The sequence below is a fragment of the Ovis aries genome, chromosome 25 (assembly GCF_016772045.2).
Source record: "Ovis aries strain OAR_USU_Benz2616 breed Rambouillet chromosome 25, ARS-UI_Ramb_v3.0, whole genome shotgun sequence".
In the NCBI taxonomy this organism is placed as follows: Eukaryota; Metazoa; Chordata; class Mammalia; order Artiodactyla; family Bovidae; genus Ovis; species Ovis aries.
Window position 1 is genome coordinate 36,599,437 of NC_056078.1, and position 24,833 is coordinate 36,624,269.

General features: G+C 39.5%; 1 protein-coding gene across 4 annotated transcripts in view; it reads left to right on the forward strand.

Annotated features, from left to right (window-relative positions):
• NRG3 (neuregulin 3) overlaps positions 1–24,833 on the forward strand; it is a 1,235,273-nt gene that overhangs the window by 679,889 nt on the left and 530,551 nt on the right. The window lies entirely within an intron of this gene.

Here is a 24,833-nt window from a genome sequence, read left to right on the forward strand (position 1 = left end):
AGTCAGACACGACTGAGTGACTGAACTGAAACTGAAACAGTGGAATAAAGTTTAGATTTAGAGGCACATAATTGGTTATAAGATGTCATGAAAATACAAAGGATTCTGAAAGTATTAAGGTGAGAATATGTTTAACATCAACATGTTATGCTTGGGCATAGCTATCTAGGCTGTTGTAAAATATATAGTGCCATTGAAAGGTGTTTTAACCAGAGATAGATTTGAAAGTGATCAGGACACGGAAGGTGTGTGAAGGAACCAGGTGAAATGAATGGGATCGTTCAAGCACAGCAGTGGAGAGCAAGAAGTAGACCAGTGATATATTCATCATTATACCATTATCTCTTGTCTGGACTGTGTATTTATCTGCTGCTACAGCCTTGCTGCTTCTACCGTTGTCCTGGTTTAGTATAGTCTCAGCCCAGCCACAGATGAAAACAAATTAGATTACCTTCATCCCCTGCTCAAAACCTCCCAAGCGCTCCTGATCTTACTCGAGTTAAAAAAGCCAGTGTCCTTTCAAAGTACCCCAGGTCTTTGTGATCTGCTAGCTCCTCCCTCATGTGCTTTCATCTCCTCTTTGGATACCTGCCTCCTTTTCTTCCAGAGAGTCATCTTCCTTCTCTCCTTCCAGTGAGCCATGGACAGCCTTTGCAGAGGCTCTTTCTTCTACTTAGAATATTATTTTCCTTGAAAACTGCATCTCTTTCTTACTCTATTCCTTCCTTCAGATCTTTGCTCAACTGTTGATTTTTTCCAGCACATTTTAGTTTTGACATTTTGAAAACTGTCAGTTCCCCAACCAGCATGGGACTCCCTAGGCTTATTTCCTGCTTATGTTACTCCATAAATATTATGACCTTTTATTATGCATGTATAATCATTGATGTGTGTATTGGATATCTCTCTCCATCAAATTATAAACTTGATAGAGACAGGGATTATGCTTCCTTCCTTCACTACTATATTCATAACATTTCAAACAGTGCCTGGTAGATAATAGGCAACCAGTAGATGATTGCTGAAGGACTGAATGAAGAAATGAATGAGTGAAATCTGGAGACAGCCAATGTCTTGGTGATAGCTGAAGGAGAGGTTTTCTCCATTGGAAAGACAATTTCAAAAAGTACATGTCAAAAAATACCTTGCTGGAAGTAGACACAGTGTAGGTAGCTTTCTTCAATTCTATTTCCCCCGTTTAGTCAGCAATCTAAAAGGCTCAGTTGTGAGCTTACTGTGTCTGGAACCTTGTTTCTCATGTACTAGGTGTTTGTTTGGCTGGCAGGATTACATGAACCTGTTCAGGTCAGCAGTGTCCTTTACTTGCTCTGATAATACAGACTCTTGAAAAAAATCAACTTAGCAGCACAACTTTCCAGCTTCTCTTGGTGTTTGTATTAATCCTTAGCTAAATTGTAAAAGGTTTTATTGTAGGAACTAAGTATTTTCCTTCTTTTCGTACACTCTGGTTCTAGGCACATAAATAAAGATGGATTGGCCGAAAATTCATTCATTCTTATAATAAATATCTGTTCTTTATGATGTTTCAATGAAACTGTTATAGTAAAAAATAATTATGTTTCTGTTTTATCAGGAACACTAGAATTAAAGTCAGAAAACCTGGCTTTCCATCTCCAGTGATCTACATTTTATTTTAAATTGAAGTACAATTGGCTTACAATATTTTACTAGTTTCAGATGTATAGCAAAGTGATTCAGTTTTATATATGTATTGCATTCAGATTATTTTCCACTGTAGGTTTCTACAAGATACTGAATATAGTTCCGTGTATGTGTGTGTTAGTCGCTCAGTTGTGTCTGACTCTTTGTGACCCCACGGATTATAGCCCACCAGGCTTCTTTGTCCATGGAATTCTCCAAGCAAGCATACTGGAGTGGATTGCCATTCCCTTCTCCAGAGGCTCTTCCAGACCCAGGAATCGAACCCCGGTCTCCTGCATCAACCAGCAGATTCTCTACCATTTGAGCTACAGGGAAGTCCTAAAGTGAAAGTCGCTCAATGGTGTCTAACCCTGTGACCCCATGGACTATACAGATCATTGGATTCTCCAGGCCAGAATACTGGAGTGGGCAGCCTTACCCTTCTCCAGTGGATATTCCCTACCTAGGGATCAAACCCAGGCCTCCTACACTGCAGGCAGATTCTTTACCAGTTGAGCTATAAGGGAAGCCCAAGAATACTGGAGTGGGTAGCCTATCCCTTCTCCAGCAGATCTTCCTGACCCAGGAATTGAACTGGGGTCTCTTGCATTGCAGGCAGATTCTTTACCAACTGAGCTATCTGGGAAGCCCATTTTGTTGGCATCCCTGGGTGCCCTGTGCTATACAGTAAAACCTTGTTGTTTATAGTGGTGTGTATATTTTAATCCCATACTCCTAATTTACCCCCTCTCCTTTGATAACCATAAATTTGTTTTTTACGTCTGTGAATCTGTTTCTGTTTTGTAAATAAGTTCATTTATGTATTCTTTTTAGATTTCACATTCAAAGAACATCATATTTGTTTTTCTGTCTGACATACTTCACTCAGTATGTGATAATATTTAAATTCATCCGTACTACTGCAAATGGCAATGTTTCTTTCTTTTTATGACTGAGTAATATTCCATCATTCTTGGGCATGAGTGTGTGTGTGTGTGTGTGCATGTGTTGGTGCACGGGTGTATATATAGAAATATATAATCTCACACGTTCTTTATCCATTCATCTGTCGATTGATGTTTAGGTTGCTTCCATGTCTTGGCTATTAAGAATCATTCTGTTATGAACATTTGAGTGCATGTATCTTTTCAAATTAGAGTGTTCATCTTTTTTGGTTATATGCCCAGGAATGGGATTGCTAGATTATATAGTAGCTCTCTCTTTAGTTTTTTAAGCAACTTCCATAATGTTTTCCACAGCAACTGCATCAATTTACATTTCCACCAATCATGTGGGAGGGTTCCCTTTTCTCCACATCCTTTCTAGCATTTATTATTTGTAAACATTTTGATAATAGCTTTTCTGACCAGTCTGAGCTGATATCTCATTGTAGTTTAATATACATTTCTAGTGTCACTAAGATGCTCGATAGTAATGCTGAGTGATACTGAGCATCTTTTCATGTGCCTGTTGGCCATCTGTATGTCTTCTTTGGAGAAATGTGTATTAAGGTCTTCTGCTTATTTTTTGATGATGACTTTGGAAGAGGCACATATTTCTTTGTGCCTCAGTTTTCTCACTTATTCAATGCGGTCATAATATCAGTCTTGCCTTACTTGACACAGCTAGTGTGGAATTTAATGACATAATTCTGAAATGACTTTGTGACTTGTAAAATCTCATGAATTGTATATATCATATAAAACTGTGTACAAAGAAACTGTTTCCTCTAGAATTCTTCAAATCCTCTAAATCAGACAATTCTGGGCTTAGTCTGTGAAAGATACATCATAAAAATATCCAATCGATTGTAAAGTAATTAGCCTGCAATTAAAATAAATTAATTAATTTAGAAAAAATCCAATCTACCTAAACTGTAATTTTGTTCCAGAATTTTCTTTATTTTGTTTTCCAATATGATTTGTTTTGAGACGTTGAGATGAATATGTGATTAAATGATTTTCTGGAGTGACTAAAGGTGTATCTGGTGTAATTCAGAGGTGCTGCTTGTCTCAGAGGAGATAGTAGTTTCATTTTATAATGTATCCATTTCTCCAAGAAGAAGGTCTAGGAATGAATCAAGATATATATGTGTGTGTGTGTGTGTGTGTGTGTGTGTGTGTGTGTCTGTATGTATATGTCCTGTACCTCCTGATTGATTTTGAAGATGATGTTCTTAGTTATCTCTGAGTGAAACAGAAGAGAAGGAATGGCTTAAATGTGAAAACTGTGTAAATTGTTGTGTAAATATTTTATTTTCTCTTAAGAAAGAGAGTTGTGAACTTCAATAGAGGATGAAGGAGAGGGGTACTTCAGAGACAGGACCAAACAGATAGGAAAAATCAAAACCTACAGACCAATGTGGCTCAGTCCTTGGCATGCGGCTCTTTGGAAAGTCTAGTTAATAAATTCTTCTGAAAGAAGGAAATTTGGTATTATAAGGGAGTATACTATTGGGGTGAGGGTTGATACATTCAACTGATCAGCGAAAACCTCTGAATACTCTAATAAAGAAGCCTGCAACTGAGACCAAATTCTGTATTATTGTTGTCTGCATTGTCTCACAAACCATCAATTACATATCTCTTCAAGAACGTTCTGAAGATTTCTAAGTGTTTTGCTTCTGACTTTCTAGAAATAGTCCTTTTCTTCTTAGAGTGAACTACATTCCCCTTACACATCATGTGGCAATTGGTCACTCAAAGTATGGAACCATAGCAGGCCACTGCATTTCTGGGTCAGGGCCTTTGCCTTAGAGGTCCAGGAATGTCCTCATGTGACTGCCCTCAAATTCCATGGAATGAACTACAAAATCTTCACATGCGCAAGGGGCAAGAGAGTGACTAATACGCAGGTGCTATCTTTAGTTGGGAAATCAAACCACCAAGAAGAGAAAGTATGTACAGTAGCAGGTCTACACACTTTGCCTCTGAAGAAAAATAAGTGGGACACACACATAATAATTAGGCAGTGCCCTGGGCAGCCTGAATTTAGGGCTAAAAGAGTAAGGAGGGGAAACCAGTGCTGTGGAGCTGTGGCGTCTGATGCAGCCACCTGTGTCGTTAGAGATCCATTTACTGCTGCTGCTGCTGCTAAGTTACTTCAGTCGTGTCTGACTCTGTGCGACCCCATAGATGGCAGCCCACCAGGCTCCCCCATCCCTGGGATTCTCCAGGCAAGAACACTGGAGTGGGTTGCCATTTCCTTCTCCAATGCGTGAAAGTGAAAAGTGAAGTGAAGTCACTCAGTCGTGTCTGACTCCTAGTGACCCCATGGACTGCAGCCCCCCAGGCTCCTCCGCCCATGGGATTTTCCAGGCAAGAGTACTGGAGTGGGGTGCCATTGCCTTCTCCGGATCCATTTACTAGGTCAAAGCATTTTCGTCAAGTTGTCTGTTTCCTTCTCCTATGGACTGAGTTGGAAATTGACTACTCAGTTAATATTTCGAGAGGTGACCTGCACTGGGCTAAGTGTGGGGATTTGGGTAAACAAAACATTATGGAGGAAACTTCCACAGAACTCTGTCTATTCAGAAAGGTGATTCTCAGACAAATAATTTTATTAGTGTTTAGTATGTGATGGAAGACTCTAGGATACACTAGGACTGGACAACAAGGGTACCTATCCTTTGTTTGAGGATTTCAGGAAAGACACTGTGCCAAACGCAGGATTTAAAATTTGAGCTGTCTACTTCCATGGTTTACTAAACCTCAGGCGAGTGCTCTCTTCAGATACAGCAATACTGCTGATGGTAGGGATGCATTCATTGGCATGTGGTCAAGCTTTGGTATGCTATCAGACTCTTCTTGATTTTGAATTAATGCAACGGGACGTAGTTTAGAGGAACCAGGCAGCGTAGCCAGTGGCCACATATAGTGCAATCTCTGACCTTATCTGTTAAATGAAAACATGGTATCCCTACTTCCCAATTTAAGTGTGGACCGAAATACTATTTATAAAATATAAAACCAGGGGTAGCACTTACTAATGTTAGTTCTGATTCCCTGAGTCCTTTAATGTAACACTCTAGTAAGCTCTTATCTATGAATTTACTTGGTTCATTTTTATTTATGTACTTTTTATCAAAGTATAGTAGCTTTACAATGTTCTGTTAGTTTCTAACATATAACACAGTGAATCAGCTATACATATACATATATCGCCTATCTACATAAATAGCTACATATATATATGTGTATATATATATATATATATATATATATATATATGCACACACACACATACATGCATACATATATCTTCTCAGGTGTCTCAGTGGTAAAAAACAATCCACCTGCCAAGCAGGAGACACAAGTTTGATCCCTGGGGTGGGATACCCTGGAGAAAGAAACAGCAACCCACTCCAGTGTTCTTGCCTGGAAAATCCCATGAACAGAGGATCCTGGCAGGCTACAGTCCATGGAGTCGCAACGAGTTTGACACAACGACTAAATAACAACCCCCTGTTTTCTGGATTTCCTTCGTATTTAGGTCATCACAGAGCATTGAGTAGAGTTCCTTATATTATACAGTAGGTTCTCATAGTTATATATTTTATACATCATCTCAATATTGTATATCCATCCATCCCAACCTCCCAATTCATCTCACCACTCTCCTTTCCCCTTAGCATTCATATGTTTGTTCTCTGCACATGTGTTGGTTCACTTTTCAGAGAAGGCTAATTTCTAGGCCTCTCTGCCCTCTATGAATGACCCATCAAATGACTTCTAATAAGGCTCTCACTGAGTTATGCTTCAGGCTCTCAGCCGAATGTTTGTGTGCTGAGAAGAGCTAGCCAAGAAACTTTCAGATAGAGCAGTGGCTCACACCAGGATGGACGACACTGATACCAGCACATCTGTTGGTGGTACTTTCCCCCAGGATAACATGTTTTCCTGAGTTTATGGATGAGTTCTTCAGCCTGTGATGTAGTCGAAGCTATCCTGTTCATGAGAGGCAGAACACTTCAGATGGCAAGGCACGACAATGCATTTCTGAGCAGCATTCTTAACGTGTGAAAGATAAAACAAGGTGACCCCAAGGGCAAATTGATAATTGTGGCAAGCTTAGTGCTTCCCACTAATGTACAGAGATAGGTTAATTTATATTTCCCCACAGGTGTCTGTCTGATAGACTGATGATGTTAAGCATAATAACAAAATCTGCATTTAAATGAATGTATTATAACATGGAAAAGTGGAGCTCGAATACAAAGCAAGCACCCTCATGTTTGGGAAAATAATGAAGCACAGTACCTTGGAGTCTGCTGGGACACGCTTGCCTGAGATCTATGGTCTTCTTGGTGAGTGGCTCTTACAGACCCTCCTGGGTTCCAGCTAATGAGGACAGATAATTCTACCCCACCATACATCACATTTCTTCTTTTTTTCTTCTAAGGCATAGACACACATTCACTCTGACTGGATTAATGTTTCTAATAAATTAGGAAGAATGCTAAGGAAGAAAGGGCACCAAAATGGAAAATTCAGTGAGGCACAGACCCTGTGGGCCCAGAGGTAAACTGCTTTTATTATTATTGTTGTTGTTTTTAGTGAAAGTAATGACCTAGCTATCTTTGTTATAAATATTGCACAGATAATTTTGGAATATAAAGTAAACCCCACTACTTAAGGGCCTACTGTCTTCTTCCCTGGACTTAAATAGAAACAGAGGTAAAATTCAAAATATTTTGGTGTGAAACTGATAGCAACTAATGAGGAAGGATGGCAGAATCCTTGCAGTCCCTGGATACACCATGCGTTAAGTCATTCGTTGAATAATGTGGAAATCCGAGGACCTAGAGAAAGGGCCAGAGTGGCGGTCATGGGCATCTTGAGAGCCTGTGGCTGTTTACCAACTGACTGGGAAGTACTGGGTTGGCCAAAAAAGCTCATTATGATTTTTCCATGAGATGTTACAGAAAAATCTGAACAAACTCTCTGGACAGCCCAGTATGTCATTATTTTAACAACTGGTATCACTGTGATATGCACGCTGCTGCTGAGTCACGTCAGTTGTGTCTGACTCTGTGCAACCCGATAGATGGCAGCCCACCAGGATCCTCCATCCCTGGGATTCTCCAGGCAAGAACACTGGAGACACCAACCCTGACTAGGAAAACTGTTGAGTTCTACTTTCCTGTCAAGTTGGGAAACAGAAAGTTTCAGGCAAGTGATCAAATCATATTAGATTAAGACAGAAGCCATGCCAAGATTCAGTCTGGGCTCTGCTTGACTCCTGCAAGTCAGCTCCTCTCCCTGGTTTTCCTTTTTCTTAGTATTGGCTTGAGAATACTACTAGTGGAAAGAAAAGTGAAAGTGGGAGTCACTCAGTTGTGCCCAACTCTTTGTGACCCCATGGGCTGCAACCCGCTAGACTCCACTGTCCAGAGAATTCTCCAGGCAAGAATGCTAGAGTGGGTTGCCATTCCCTTCTCCAGGGGATCTTCCCAACCCAGGAACTGAACCCAGGTCTCCTACATTGCAGGCAGATTCTTCACCACCTGAGCCACCAGGGAGGCCCCAAGGATGCTCAGTTCAGTTCAGTCACTCAGTCGTGTCCAACTCTTTGCGACCCTATGAATCGCAGCATGCCAGGCCTGCCTGTCCATCACCAACTCCCGGAGTTCACTCAGACTCACGTCCATTGAGTCGGTGATGCCATCCAGCCATCTCATCCTCTGTCATCCCCTTTTCCTCCTTCCCCCAATCCCTCCAAACATCAGAATCTTTTCCAGTGAGTCAACTCTTCTCACAAGGTGGCCAAAGTACTGGAGTTTCAGCTTTAGCATCATTCCTTCCTAAGAACACCCAGGGCTGATCTCCTTTAGAATGTGACTACCTGCTTGATAAAGCTGACGGGAGGAAAAGATGAGATGACGGCATGGGACGCTACAGTGCAGAGTGTGAAGCTTGGTGCAGTGCAGTGCCTGTAAAGGACACCTCCTTCACAGTGACATTTCAGTGTGGAGGATTCCTTTCCCACTCTCACTTTGGAGCATCTTTGGAGGCACTGAGCATCTAGATGCTTTACATTCTATGGCCAGGGTGTGGTTAGGAAACCCAAGGTAGGAAGAAGCCATGCTGACACATTACAATTTAAATTCTTACGAATACCATAAGTATATTTAATGGTTGGAGTTCATTTCTTTTAGATAATCTGTTACTAAGAGACTGTGCAATAAACCTTAGAGCCTGACTCCCCAGCTTTGCCTTGATTTCTCTTTTTCAAGACAAGTGACTCCAGTTTTCTTTTTTCATGCTTTCCAAACACTTTCTTCCAGCAAGTTCCTTTTTGCTTGGATCTACCAGAGCAGGTTTTCTTCCATGAAATCACAGAACCTTAACTGACACAACAATTGATTACTGTATTTACAGAGACATGACCTGATGGTTTTCAGAGAAATACAATTATCACTGCACGGGGCTATTCTCTGTCTGATTGGAATTTATTCTCTTTCTTTCTTCCCCTCCCTTCCTTGCTCGATGTATCCTTTATTTCTACTTTCAACCATATTATCAGTTAATCCTGTGTCTTCTCAGCAAGTCAACTCTGGAATAACCCACCAGTTTCATAGAATTTGCATGCTTGGGGGACAGATTTGAGGAAATGATCTGTACAATGTTGTATATGTTAATCTGCAAACCAGGACATGAAACCAGAATAAACAGGTCGCATACATACATTCTTAGGTAAAGCTCAACTTCTGTGTAAGGGTTTACCATGCTCAATAATGTCTACTCCCAGTGAAGTACTTTTCTTGATTCGAGCCATAATCAAGTCCCAGGGCTTTCGCCCAGCAACCCAGGCGGTGCTGTCTCTTGACTAATTTTGGTGCCTCTGTGAGGTTATCAATACAGTTACACACAGTAGTGCAGGTAAGATAGGCTGTAAAGACCACTGTTCATGTCAAAATGTAATCGTGAGGTGGAAATTATGTTCAGAACAATGCTGTCCCAAGTCTATTAAAAAGAAAGAAAAAGAGGATAACAGGGGGAAAACATGTTGTCATGATACCTTGTGCAATGGTCTCAAGCCATGCTGGGTCCTGACAGTTGATGGAGAGGGATTAAACTGGGACTATGCCTTTGCTGACTTGTACAGCTGTTCTCAGGAGAGATACTGGTTCTCCTGGGATGCCAAGTCTGAGGAAGTTGGGAAGATCTGGGCATGGCTTGGTTCAAAGAAGTACAAACAAGGGGGAAAAGGGCTGTGGACAGAGCAGACTATGGGCAAACAGCCCCAAGCACGAGGCTTTGGAACTCAACACTTCCATCTGTGAAGAAGGAAAAGAGGATCAGGTCCCAAGTCAAAGAATATTGGAGCAGGCTCAGCCCGCAGCTTTGGAGAGAGCTGGTGTGGGATGCCCACGTCTAGTCAGCAAGAACAGACTGCAGTGTAGACACAGGTGGCAAATCCTGAAATGGGGGTGGTTCTGCAGGTGCTGCCCCTTGCTGTGCCACACCGCTTGTCTGGCTAGGTGGCTATCCTGGGAGCTTCCACATGACCACTAGGTCATCCTAGAGACCACAAGCGAAATATCTGGGGCTAGGCTTACAGTGTATTCCTTATGTGTTCCAGATTTATGCTTCTTTCTCTTCTGTGCAGAAACAACTCTATTTTGAAAGGAAGAAAGGCACATATAGAAGTGGCTAGTTTCTTGTAGTATGTTTCTCTGACCACGTGCTAAGAGAGAGAGAGAAAAAAAAAAATAGAAGCTCTGATAAAGCCAACTTAGATTGTGATAAAGGACTTTACTAGAGAAAACATTGTCAAATTATAGTGCTTTGCCTATCCAGTGGCTTTGTCTAATGATATATTTTCTCAACAACATTATTTGGGAAGCCAATTAAATAAAAGGCTTTGTAATTAAATGTTCTAAGGTTTAAATTGGGTTCCTATGGGGTTTCATGGGCATTTAATAGTTTGAGTATTTTCCCACAAGAAATCAGTATTTCCCTGAAACATGTAGGAATGTACTATTCATTCAAATAGAGTCAATTAAAATGTTGACATGTTATAAACTGTAAACTAAGCATAGGATACATTGTTTCCAGCCAAGGCATGAAGATCAGAATTTCACATTGGCCATTACTTATGGGGAGTCAAAGTATGTCAGAAATGACAGATATATGACCATCCTCTGGTGAGATCAATTTTATTCTGCTGACACCAACATTATTAGGGACTTCAATTTGAAAATGAAAGAAAAAGGGATGTACGATAGAGGTTAAAACATCATCACCCCAAAACCAGTAGTAAAATTTAAAAAGCTGAAAAACAGCATTGAAACACCAAAAATCCAAATAGTCAAGTTGAAATACTCCAAAGAGGCAATCAGTATCTAAGATGTTAATAACAAATCATTGAAAATGAATACCAAGTAATATGTTTGAGATTCACGGCAAAGACTGCATCTGAGGTATGATCTGCACTCAGACCTTAAGTGTAGGCTCCTCAAGGCCAGTGGGCTGGAAGGTTTGCATAGACCTGTATTTAGTGCTGTTAAGTGAAGTGAAAGTCACTCAGTCGTGTTCAACTCTTTGCGACCCCCTGGACTATATAGTCCATGGAATTCTCCAGGCCAGAATCCTGGAGTGGGTAGCCATTCACTTCTCCAGGGGATCTTCCCAACGCAGGTCTCCCACACTGCAGGCAACTATTTACCAGCTGAGCCACCAGGAAGCCCTACTGCTCTTAACCACTCACTAAATATCCTACTCACTTAAATTCAAACCACAGATTTTCTTATTTGAACAGGACACTCCTGTCTAGGTCAAATGATGAGGATAGGATGTTGGAATCCAGATGAGATGTTAGAATGATAAGCATAAACTGGAGCTATCCCAGGCAAGTCCTGACAGTGGTTGCCTTAATGACAGTCTATTGGGTATCCTTGGGCCACCTTTCAAATGAAGAGTTTTCTGTGTGGAATGAAAACCGGAATGATGAAGTATTCTTTCTTTGTTTTCTCTGCTGACAAACTTTTCCTGGTGACCTTATATGCATACTCACAAGTTAACTTTCTGGTTTCTAATGGCATCTAAAGATTCATCTCAGCCTTCTCTCTGTTAAGCTCTGGCCCCATGGGTTTTCTAGGTACTCTCCCAGGGTTTTCCATCAGTAGCTCCATCTCAACACTCCTGAACTCAGACTCTTTGTCTTTATCCCCAAAACTCCTTCCATGCCTTTGTTTCCTGTTTAACTAGTTCCGCCTCTCCTTATCACCCTTCCACTTCACTAAGCAAAAATGACAAGAAAATTAGACATTTCAATTGTGAAGAGTGAGACTCAAAATATTTTGAAGTAATTATGATGCTAAAAGTAGTTCTGTGTTTTCAGTTGTGAGTTATAAGAGGCCCCATTCAGTGATCCCAGCTTGTCATAATTGAATCCTCAAAGGGGAGCCATACCACAGTGATTTCCACAGAGCAAGGTATAGGCACAAACCAATCAGAACACATGCCACAACAAATTACAGCAGGGGGTAGCCACAAACAATCAGTGTGCCCTTAGGGATCATAACAGCTGAACATTATCCTTGAAGTTGATAAGAGTTACTTACAGCTTAGAAGGGGCCTTCCCTGGTGGCTCAGTGGTAGAGAATCCGCCTGCAATACAGGAGACTCAGGTTTGATCCCTGGTTCAGGAAGATCCCCTAGAGGAGGAAATGGTTACCCACTCCAGTAGTCTCGCCTGGAAAATCCCATGGACAGAGGAGCGTGGTGGGCTACAGTCCATAGGGCCACAAAAGAATCGTACATGACTTAATGACTGAAAAACAACTGCTCAGAAGAGGTACTAGGGAAGAGGAAGGACACTGTGATACTAACTGGTCCTTCAGTGCCCTCCACTGATTTACATTTCTGAAATGCACATTGTATTCATTAATTCCCTGTTGAAGAATTAAGATATGTATGGTCAGGCTCTGCTCCTTCCTCATCTCCTGTTCTTACATCCTCCATCTCCACTGCCCTGGCTGTTCTCTACTGTGCACTAGCCTTTCCTCCTACCAGCCCCATTTTCCAGGCCTCCTTGCTCCTGTTTCCTTATACACATGGTTTATTCCTCTTACAATGCCCTCCCTGCCCTGTTCACCTGTCACACACTCCTAGCAGCCCCTTTCTAGTATAGTGAATTCTAACTCATCCTTCAAATTTTAGCTCATATATACAATTTTCAATTGAGTATTCCTTTACCCTAAACGCCTTCCCCCTTTCAGCAGGATTAATCACTTGCTTCCATTATTCCCTGTACATACATCTTACAGCCCTCGTCATATGCTCCTCCAATTATATCTGTGTCTCCCTCCATCATCAGACAGTGAGCTCCCAGAGAGCATCAGATGAGTCATATCGTTTTCTCCATAGGCATCTGGTAGATGTCAGCCAGTATTTGTTTAATGCATTTCAAATTCTCAGCAGTATGTTGCTGAGAGCCCAGTGCCCATGGACCTTCACTGAGGCAGGCCCTGCTGGTGAATCATGGCCCTGTCTCCGCTTAGACATTTAGGTAGAGGACTGCATCCTGCCCCTTCCCTTGATAGTGGTTTCAGCCAGCTCTGATCAGGCAGTAGATGCTTCTTGAAAATGGGACTTTTGGAGAAGCTTTCCATGGGAATAATCTGATTATGTGCCATCTTTGTGTCAGACCCCCAAGCAGCAACAGGAGACATGGCTGCTGTAGCTGAAAGAGGCAAGGAGGAGAAACGGTGATACCTGGAGTCCAGTTGACATGGGAGTCACAGAAGAGAGAGGCCATAGAGTGAAGCAGACCTGGGCCCTCCTCTTCTCCTTTTGTTTTCCTCTCCTCTCATCCTCCCATCTCTCTGTTGTCTCCCATTTACCAGATGCAACTGAAGACAGAGTGCCAGGAAACCCAGGGTGATGTACCCTTTAAGGTCAGCCTCCTGGGCACAGAACAGGGCAGAAAAGAACAGAGAATAAATACAGGTAAAGAGAAGATGGTGAAAAACTGGCACAGAGACAGAGTCTCCAGTGTGCTCAGGATGTTTTGATAAGGCTTCTATTCTGAATGGCCTGTGCCTTTCTACTATAAAAGACTGGTTTGTCTCTAGGTCATTCTAGGACTGTCTCTACTTAGTAGATTGAGTTGCTAACACCAGATTTGAGGATCCATGAGGGAAGGATCTTGACTGGCTTGTTACCCACTGAATGCCTAACATCTCAAACAGGCCTGGGACACATGGAAAATAATCATGTATAACATGATTGAATGTGTATAAGTAAATGTAAATCTCCTACCATTCACTATTCCACAGACTTTTCTATTCCGACATTCTTTGCCAGTTAGTCTATTGCAAAATCAAAAATCTTCTGCCAAAAATGTGACACTGGATATTTAGCTCTCTTGTGATCAGAAGAAGATTGACCTAAATTTTGGAACACAGTGTAAATCATTTTTTGATATCCAGATCATTTGGAAGCGTATAACAGTCAAAGCTATTCTACATTTTCTTGGAAAAAGTGAAACAAAATAATAATAAATGCAAAATCAATAAGGACAACAACAATAAATCCCAGAGAGTATAAATTACTTCTTTTATCCCTAACTTTTGTACAGTTTTCTGTGGTGGCTCATTTATCCCGTTTTCACCTAATGTTGATGACCAGTTTTTTTATTCTTGCCTGCCTGTCCTCTGTATGACACACAGTAAGAGGTGTAACTCCCTACACTGACAATATCAAAAGCAACCTTAGTCTCCTCCACTAGTCACTTCTCATCCGCACAGGGCATTTTTTTGGGAAATGAAGGTCCAGCTGAAGAAGCCATTGGGCTGGTGAACAAGTCCAGCAAAGATGTGAGGAAGGGTAGAACTAGAATAATACAGATGCTGGCCATTTTATTTCTCTTTACAGATGCAGGAAATATGCAGTCAATAAGAAGCATGAAAAAGCCAAGGGATTTGTTAATAAACACCAGTGTAGTGGAAAGAAAGGACAGAACAAATCCTTCCCATGGGCTTAGCTGTCCTTGTTCTGACCTGCAGACAGAGTAGGGAAAGGAATGGGATGAATAGAGCCGTTAGGACTCTACCAGACACCTAAAATCTTCTCATGTCTAACTCAGACTCCAGTTTGGGAAAAAAAAAAAAAAAGTTTTCTATTAGCCTTTCTTAGTTGAGCTACTGTTAGAAGTTACAATGGTCGTGTTCAAATTTCAGATGGAAGTGACTTTGAGAATTGCATTCTTGTTGTGATGTATTGTTGATGTTTTTTTTTTTAAAATGAGATAAGTGACACGTAGCTTTGTGTAAGTTTAAGGTGTACAATGAGTTGGTTTGATACATTTATATACTGCAATGTGGTTACCAGTGTAGCTCTAGCTAACACCTCTATCACATGAGATAATTATCATTTCTTTTTATCTGGTGAGAACATTTACGATCTAGTCTCTCAGCAACTATACAGTATATAATATTAACACATTTTTTTGTGGATGGTAATCACTAGACTGTGGATGAGATCTCCACAGCTTAATTATCCTCTAACTGTAAGCCTGTATACTTTAACAGCATTTCTGCATTTGTTTCAATTTTGAGACCATAGAAAGCGTGTCTTTTAAACCACTGTGCTCCATTCTTCAGTGAATATCTGAGAAATTTTGCTGGTAACATTTCTAACAAATAAAAATTAAAATAATAATGTAGGTACTAGTATGTATATGCAAGGCTGAAGTTAACTATTGTTCCTTATATTTGAGCTCATTGTGAAATTGATGAAATAGTCAAATGAATATAAACCATAGATGTATATTTTATAGGATGATAACAAAATTGCCAAATTTCCAAAGTCCCCTTTGAAAGGACACTCCAGTCAATTACAGCTCTCACACGGTCCTCCTTCATTACCTTCCCCATTTACCACCTCTAGCCTGAATTTTTGATATTACCAGATATTTTCCCCTAGCTTTCTCCCTTTAGCTTTATCATGTATGTACGTATAAGAAAGAATGAATGGTATCTTTTTCTTTCCACAAATGGAATTTGTATTCATTCATGACTATCTTTTTTGTTAAATATTATTTATTTTGAAATGCATTTATATCAATGACAGTAGTTTATTTCTTCATGATTAATATTTTATAGTGTTTCACTGTGTGAATAAGCTACAATTATTGATATATACTAGTGTATATTTGTGTTATTTCTAGTTTTATTATTATTGTTGTCATTTGCTATGACAAATGAGAAAACTAAAATAGAAATTGCTGGATCCTAGGGAATGGTTCGGAGAAGGCAATGGCACCCCACTCCAGTACTCTTGCCTGGAAAGTTCCATGGACGGAGGAGCCTGGTAGGCTGCAGTCCATGGGGTTGCTAAGAGTCGGACATGACTGAGCGACTTCACTTTCACTTTTCACTTTCATGCCTTGGAGAAGGAAATGGCAACCCACTCCAGTATTCTTGCCTGGAGAATCCCAGGGACAGGGGAGCCTGGTGGGCTGCCGTCTATGCGGTCGCACAGAGTCGGACACGACTGAAGCGACTTAGCAGGGAATGGTTATCTGTATTTTTTTTTAGATAATTCCAAACTATTTTCTGATGTGACTGCACAGATTTACAGTTCAGTTCAGTCGCTCAGTCGTGTCTGACTCTTTGCGACCCCATGAACCACAGTGCACCAGGCCTCCCTGTCCATCACCAACTCCCAGAGTTTACCCAAACTCATGTACATTGAGTCGGTGATGCCATCCAACCATCTCATCCTCTGTCATCCCCTTCTCCTGCCCTCAATCTTTCCCAGCATCAGGGTCTTTTCCAATGAGTCAGCTCTTTGCATCAGGTGGCCAAAGTGCTGGAGTTTCAGCTCCAACATCAGTCCTTCCAATGAACACCCAGGACTGATCTCCTTTAGAATGGACTGCTTGGATCTCCTTGCAGTCCAAGGGACTCTCAAGAGTCTTCTCCAACACCACAGTTCAAAAACTTCAATTCTTTGGCACTCAGCGTTCTTTATAGTCCAACTCTCACATTCATATACAACTACTGGAAAAACCATAGCCTGGACTAGATGGACCTTTGTTGACAAAGTAATGTCTCTGCTTTTTAATATGCTGTCTAGCTTGGTCATAACTTTAGCGAACACTATATGGGTGACCTCGTGGTTTAACATGTGCTAACATGTGGCAGCAAATAGTATTGTCAAGTTTTTAAAAAGGTGGGTTTTTTTTTTTTTTGCCACTTTAGGGTTTTAGTGGTATCTTTATGTGGGTTACTTTGTAGTTTCCTGAAAATGGCATAAGAAAAGCTTCCAGTTACATCTAATTTCAGAGGACAAAGTGAAACATTTAACTAAGCAAAATACAAAATAGACCAACAATGGCTATTTTTAAAAACAACTGGACTACATGTTGATCTTCTACTTTTATCTAGTTTGTCTCACTTTTTGTATTTCATATTCAGTGCTCTTATCTCATTTGGTTTACTTTTTCCAGTTTCTCCATCTTTTTTCTTTTTTTTTAATATTCTTTCTCAAGCTTCTATCAATTGTAGTAGAAAAGCTTTTATATATATATATATATATATAAATAGTATGTATATATATATATATATGTTAGAAAACTTATGAATTTTTGCCTAAAATATATGGTATTTTGATTCTACTCTTTTGACTTAGGATAGAATGCTGGATTTCTAATTAAAAAACTAGAGTTGTAACAAGCAATAAAGGTTTACTCTATAGCACAGGGAAGTATGGTCAATATCTTATAATAACCTACAATGAAAAATAAACTGAAAAATAATATATGTGTATATGCATATCTGAATCATCTTCCTATGCCCGTGAATCATTGTAAGTCAGCTATACTTCAGCAATATGTGTGTGTGTGTGTGTGTGTGTGTGTGTGTGTGTGTGTAAAGGGAAAATACAGACCAACCAAACAACATACATAAAAAGTGAATATTCATTGTAAGTGAATATTCATTTTAAATGACCAGTATGCTGTGTGCTAAGTCACTTCAACCCTCTCTCACTCTCTGCAACCCCATGGACCATAGCCTGCCAGGTTCCTCTGTCTATGGGATTCTCCTGGGAAGAGTACTGGAGTGGATTGCCATCCCCTCCTCCAGGGGATCTTCCCAAACCAGGGATCAAACCTGTGTCTCTTATGTCTCTTGTTTTGGCAGGCAGATTCTTTACCATTGGTGCCACCTGGCAGTGGTTAAATGGTTTGAATATTGAGTGTGTGTGATTGTGTATTTATGGAGGTAGAATAAAATGATAGGAGACAATGAGCTCTGTCTCTGACCCTCTCACTTTCCCCAGTTTATTTTTTTCTTCACAAAATTCAGAGAAGAATAAGTATAATAATCTTTTTTATAGTGATGATGACATTCCTAATAACTCTTCTGTGGTCTTTCCCCCCGCCCCAGGTGTTTTTTAATTGGAATATAACAGCTTTACAATTGTATTATAAATTTGTACAATGTATTGTACAATACGTGTTGTACATATTGTCCAGTGGAATATTAGTCATAAGAATGAATGAAATACTGCCATTTGCAGCAGCATGGATAGACCTGCTGCTGCTGCTGCTAAGTCACTTCAGTCGTGTCCAGTTCTGTGCGACCCCATAGACGGCAGCCCACCAGGCTCCCCTGTCCCTGGGATTCTGCAGACAAGAACACTGGAGTGAGTTACCATTTCCTTCTCCAATGCAGGAAGTGAAGTGAAAGTGAAGCCGCTCAGTCATGTCTGACTCTAAGTGACAACATGGACTGTAGCCTACCAGGCTCCTCTCATGGGATTTTCCAGGCAAGAGTACTGGAGTGGGTTGCCATTGCCTTCTCCACATGGATAGACCTAGAGATTATCAAACTGTAATATTCTTTTACTAGGCTTTCCATATATCCAGGATGTACCACCATTTATTTAGGCCAGAATAGACTTCTCCATCCTTACTCCTTCCCAGTGTGAGCTTCATGACCAGTGTTAGTGGTTGGTAGATGGTGGAGAAACTCAACCTTCCAATATGCTAAGTAATATAAACTAAATTAGATAAATTTAAAAGTATATCTATTATCCACATATACAAAGAACACATAACAACCTTATTGATTGTCCATTTATATTAGAATGAATGAAAGTGTAGAACCTCAAAATAGGTTTCCAAAAAAAAACCATAACAAAATAACCAACATAAAAATGCCTCTGGTATCATTCATGGTATTCAAAGTACACTTCAACCAGCAATGTACTTTTTCTTTATCAATCATTTATTTACCTTTATATCAAGGTGAGTCTTTATTTTTTACCTGTTTGGCTCAGAAATCACAAGGCTGTTTTCAAATTTCTTTTCTGTTTTTAGGATTTTTCAAGTATCCAGTGAGTAAAACTTATTTTCAAATGCTCATTGCAAGTGACCAATGTTATCTCAAAATATATGTGTGTGTGTGTGTCACAAATACCACCCATGTAATGCTAAAAATCAGAAAGTCTTCATCAGAGTCTAGTCTTATAAACAGGCAAAAATGTAAACGATAATAAAAATTGTCAGTGAAGCATATTTGAAGCAATACTCTTTTTTCATTTTATTTTTTATGAATTTGTAAATTCTTTGAAAATATCATGATATCTACAATACTCCCTATGCAAGTACTCCCTATGCAAATGCATACTAGTTAATTTGAGATAAAAAACCTTTGGTTCTACCCCAGAATCATCACACTCTTTCTATATGACAGATTCTTCCAATTGAACATTGGAGTGATGTTGTCCAATAATTTTTCTTAGATCTCCATGGAAATTTCTTCTTTTTATAGATACCATCTGGCCTAATGAGATTCTAACAGCTTCTACACACACTCTTTCCTTGCATTTGAATTTTTTCATTAGAGTCATTGTTGGAAGTGAAATGTATAAGTAAGGAGAGGAAGTGTGTGTATTAAATAAGCTTGGTACTTTCATTCTGTCATTTAAGAAAAGTAATCATGATGATTCATTTGATTTACTGAATGTAAGTGTTCAGTTTGAACATTGTCCAAAGGATGTTGCCTTAAGTATCCAGTAATTCCTAAGCTAAAACTACTGCCATAGCCACTGCTAGAGTTAGTCTGGGAATATATATAACCTTCTCCTAGAACAAGTGTGTGTCCATAAGGTTAACAAGAAATTGTCTTAAGTGAAGTCTGATTTTGTGTTTTTAAGCATCACTAATCATCATTCCTTGTGTTGAGTGGGGGAGTGTGGAGTGGGATGAGAATAAATGTGGTTTTACACTGCAATATAGTGGCTAGAGAGACAAATTTGAGGCAGTTGCTCTAAGGCTCACATTGTTAATTCCTCACTGACCCAATGTATAAAGTGGTCTTATAACAAATTATCTCTTTTATGCAAAACTTTATATAAGGTTCATACTGAGCAGTGAAAAGAATAAGAACATGAGACAGACTTATGTCAAGACATATCTTGGCAATATGTCTCTCATTTCCCAGGAATTCTATCCCGTAGAATGGGGCTGTGTATGTGGACGGAGAGGCACTTGGGGTCTGAGGATAAGACAGTGGCTCTTGATAATAAAGACACAGATTCATGTTTAAATTCCTCAGTTGACTTGTGACATAGGACATGTTTCTTAAATTTTATTAGCCTATAAATGAAAATGAATGAAGTAAAGGCAAGGAGATAAGAGGGCTAAAAATGTTCCTAGGAGACAATAAACATTAGCTAATATTATTTGTAGTGATATCGTTCGATTTTTATGGTCATGTTCTTTGATGTCTAAATTGTTTCCGTGTGAGAAAGAAAATGACCAACAGAGTAAACTAGGTGTTTGCACGCTTTCCTTAGTCATTCATTTGGTGAAAGCTATTTTTCTGCTGTGTGTCCCTCAGGGGCTGATGCTGGGGCTATGTCAGTGAACAGATCAGGTAAAATCTGCCATTGTGGAGCTTTCAATCTAGTGATTAATAAGCAAATCACAACCTGGCAAAATAATATTTTCATTAGAAAGAAATATTTCCCTCCCACATACTTACTATTCATTTATGAATGAAATAATAAAAATTAATTTCTGTTTCTCTTTAAATTTTATGCAGACTTGAACATACAAGTAATTTTTTTTTATGATCAGGCTTGTATTTTTTATTATGATATGTGAAAAAACTAACAGCTCAAATTAACCCCAGTAGGGGTTTTATCTTCAAGGGCAACTGGTGACAGAGCCATCAAGGTCTGCAGGGAGAGGCAGATGGAAGGTTGGTCTGAATGGACAATTTCCTATTTGTTGAACTGATCCTTGATTTTATCAGCAAGCTCACGTTCAAAAAATCCCATTGTGAGATATAATAGATGACACCTGATACTAAAAATCCACATACCAGCCTGAACAGTTCAGAAATTAATGCCTGCCATAACACCGGGGGATTTGATAATGAAGCCAGCTCAATAGAGGTCAAGGGGAAATGATATTATGTGTGCTCCCCTGTGAATCCTTGTAATCCTATTGCTTTTCCCCAGATGTTCACTCCTGGCACGTGCAGCTGCAATGTGATCTCAGTGACTTTCATAGGAATCTTGTTGAACAATTCTGCACTGACTTGTGAAATTGTTTATGGATATAATGGGCATAGTTTATGTCTCAGGTCCCTCTGTGCTTTGAGATCTAGTAAAAGTGATGCATTCTCCCCAACCCATATTCCTTAATTGTCCAAAGCACTCCCACGAGTTCTTAGAGTTCTGAGAAGGACTTATTGTATCAAGGCCATTTCCGGTTTCAGACTTTGGCTTCCTCTAAATTCATGTTGCCATTGCAAAAGCTCTTGTGCATGCTAGAGCGTAAGATACATGGGGGAGAAAGCCAAGAACTGGATCTTGAGAGGGAGGATAGGATCAAACTGGGAAAGGATTGGCTGGCTATGGGGAAGCACTAGAACTTTATACCCAGCTGATAGCATGCAGTGTTGGTAAGATCTCCTGGAGAAGGGAATGGCAACCCTCTTCAGTATTCTTGCCTAGAAAATCCCATGGACAGAGGGGCCTGGCAGGCAGAGAGTCGAACACGACTCAGTGACTGAGCACACAGAATTTTAAAAGAAGTGAAACCATTGCCAACACTATATCTTTGAAAGATTAGTATTGAAAACTATAGGAAGGCAGCGGAAAGGCAATGATTAGGAATTAGAACAGTGGTAGTTTAAACAAAAATCATGATATTTTCACTGTGTTTTAGGAGTATTTCTTAGATTCTACCTCCTGAACAGATCTATAAGATCTTTGAGAAGATTGATTGTCTAATTCACTTACAAATTGTCTTAAAGCTAATTTTGGACTTTGCATCTAGTAAGATTTCTGTAAATACTGAATATATGAAATGGTTGTGTTCACATCCACGGTGAGACATACAGGCCAAAGTTAATATATGGAAATGGTTGTTTAAAGCCTTTCCAATGTTCCAGTCCAAGTGGTCCATATCCTCTAGTTTCTTAGGACTCCGTTTTTTTTTACCAAGTTCAATGATAGACATCACTGTCTCTAAACATAGACATTTCTCTAGCATTCTTCCTCTCTCACCAGGAAAAAAAAAAAGAAAAAGATGTGGTTGAGGAGCAGTGACAGGTCGAAAGGCAAGTGAAAGGTTGATTTTTTTTTCTGAAACCCTTTTCTCTCATCTCACCCAGCTTCTCAGGTCTCAGCCTGTCTCTCCCTACAACTTGCCTGTGAATTTGGTTCTGCACTCTGCGCTGGGCTTATTGGGTTGAATGCCCTCAAAAACCAAATTCTGCTCCACCAGTGAGTCCTTCATTGCCTCAAGCACCATAAGCCAAGGCTTTTGTGTGTAACACATAGTCATGTAATTTTACTGGAAAAAGAAAACTGATTATAACAAAGTAAAATAGCAACTGAATGTTGGACCATGGTAGTCCCAAGACATTGGTCATTCCCAAGTTTTGAAAAATTATAAATGATTTGGATTACCATTACATATAAGAAACTTGAGTTAATAATTTCCCTTCATCTTCTTTCCAGATTCTAATCTTCTTTTGGCTTTAAGATATAAACTCCAAAATTTTCTGACTCTATTATAAAGACTTTAAAATTTTTCTTTCTCTAAGCTTTTTTTTTTAATTTATCTATTTTGAATTGTGAATAGGATTTCTAGTTAAAATACAGGACTCTATTAAATTTAAATTTCTGATGAACAGCAAATAACTTTTAGTATACAACTTTAGCATGAGATATATAAGTAGATTAAAAGTTACTAAATCTGAATTGAAAATGTAATAGGATGTCTTCCATTTTTAACAATTTCATTGATATATAATTAGCATACCATGTAATTCATTATTTAAATTTAAAATGTACAATTCGGTGGATTTAAATATCTTTACAGATTTGTACATCTATCACCATCATCAATTTTAAGACATACTGTTACTTCAAAAAGAAACCTTGTACCCCTGAACTGTATCCTCACAAAACTCACCATCATCCCCTGACCTAGAAATCACTCTTCTATTTTTTATATAGATTTCCTATTTTGAATATTTTATATCCAAATATTGGAATCATATGTACAACTTTTTATGACTAATTTTTTTCACTTAGTGTAACATTTTCAAGGTTCATTTATATTATAGCATGGGTCAGTACTTTCGTTTTATTCTAATAATATTGCCTTATGGATGTACTACATTTCTTTTATCAGTTCATATCACTTGACATTTGATTTATTTTCATTATTTTTTTCTTTACCGTGAGTAATGCTGCCATGAAGTTTTGTGTACAAGTTTGGACATATGCTTTAGTTTCTCTTGGATGTATACCTAAGAATATATAAGTAGTGACTTTATATTTAACAATTTGAGGAACAGCCGGGCTGTTTTCCAAAATGGCTGCACCATATACATTCTTGTCAGCGGTGCATGAAGATTCTGATTTCTTCATACCCTTTTTAATAACATTTATCGACCCCCCTTTATGATTTTGATTTTGTGTTTTCCTAATAACCAATGATGGGGCTTCCCAGGTGGCTCAGTAGTAAAGAATTTGCCTCCCAGTGCAGGGGACACACTATCTATGGGCTCGCACAGAGTCGGACACGGCTGAAGTGACTTAGCAGCGGCAGCAGCAGCAGCAGGGGACACGGGCTCTATTCCTGGGTTGGGAAGATCCCCTGGAGAAGGAAATGGCAACCCACTTCAGTATTCTTGCCTGAGAAATCCCATGGACATTGGAGCCTGGTGGGCTATAGTTTATGGAGTTGCAAAGAGTTGGACATGACCTAGCAACTTATCACACATATGCACAATAAATAATGATGGTGATCTTTATATACGTTCATTGGCCATTTCTGTATTTTTTGATGAAATATCCATTTGGAGCTTTTGCTTTTGTAAAAATTTGGGTTATTTATCTTTTTATTATTGAGTTTTACATATATTAAGTTGATTTTATGTATAGTTGTATATGTATGTGTGTGTGTGTATCAGAAGTATTATTTGCAAAAACTTTTCTATGTGTGGCATCCTGTACTTTTATTTGCTAAATTGTATTTCTCAATTGTGTACCAAAGGGCGTCAGCTTTATATAACTCAAAAGGCCCTAGAAGCTGTTTTTCCAAACAGAGGAGCAGTGCTCACCCTGAGAGGCATTCTGTCTTCCTCCCAGGCCTGCTGACTCCAGTTATTTGTGTTGGTACGGGGAAAAGAGCTGTTCTGCACATCAGAGGATATTTAGCAGCATCTCTGGTCTCCAGCTACTAGATGCCCGTAGTACCCTCCACCTTCCCAGCTGTGACAACAAAAATGTCTCCAGGAATTGCTGAATGTCACCTGTTTAGGAGATGGCAACAAAAATCACCACCTTTAGGAACAGCTGACTGAGAGCTATGGACTAAACAAGTCCTTAACATCCACTTATTTAGTAAATGGATACATATTAAGACAGTATGTATAGATGCAAGGTTAAGTTTGAGAAGAAATGGCTTGGAGGAGCATGACTAAATACATGGAGGCTGGCCACACTGAGGGGGATTCCATATTCTTCTGGGTCCAGATATGAAATGAGAGCAGTAGTGAGGTGGGGGTTTTAATCGGGTAAATTACAACAAGAAAAAAATTTTGAAGTCCTGATGATTGGAATGATATATGAATAGAATAAAGTAGGGGTCTTGCATCGTGGTTACTGTCTGAGCAGAAGCTGCTT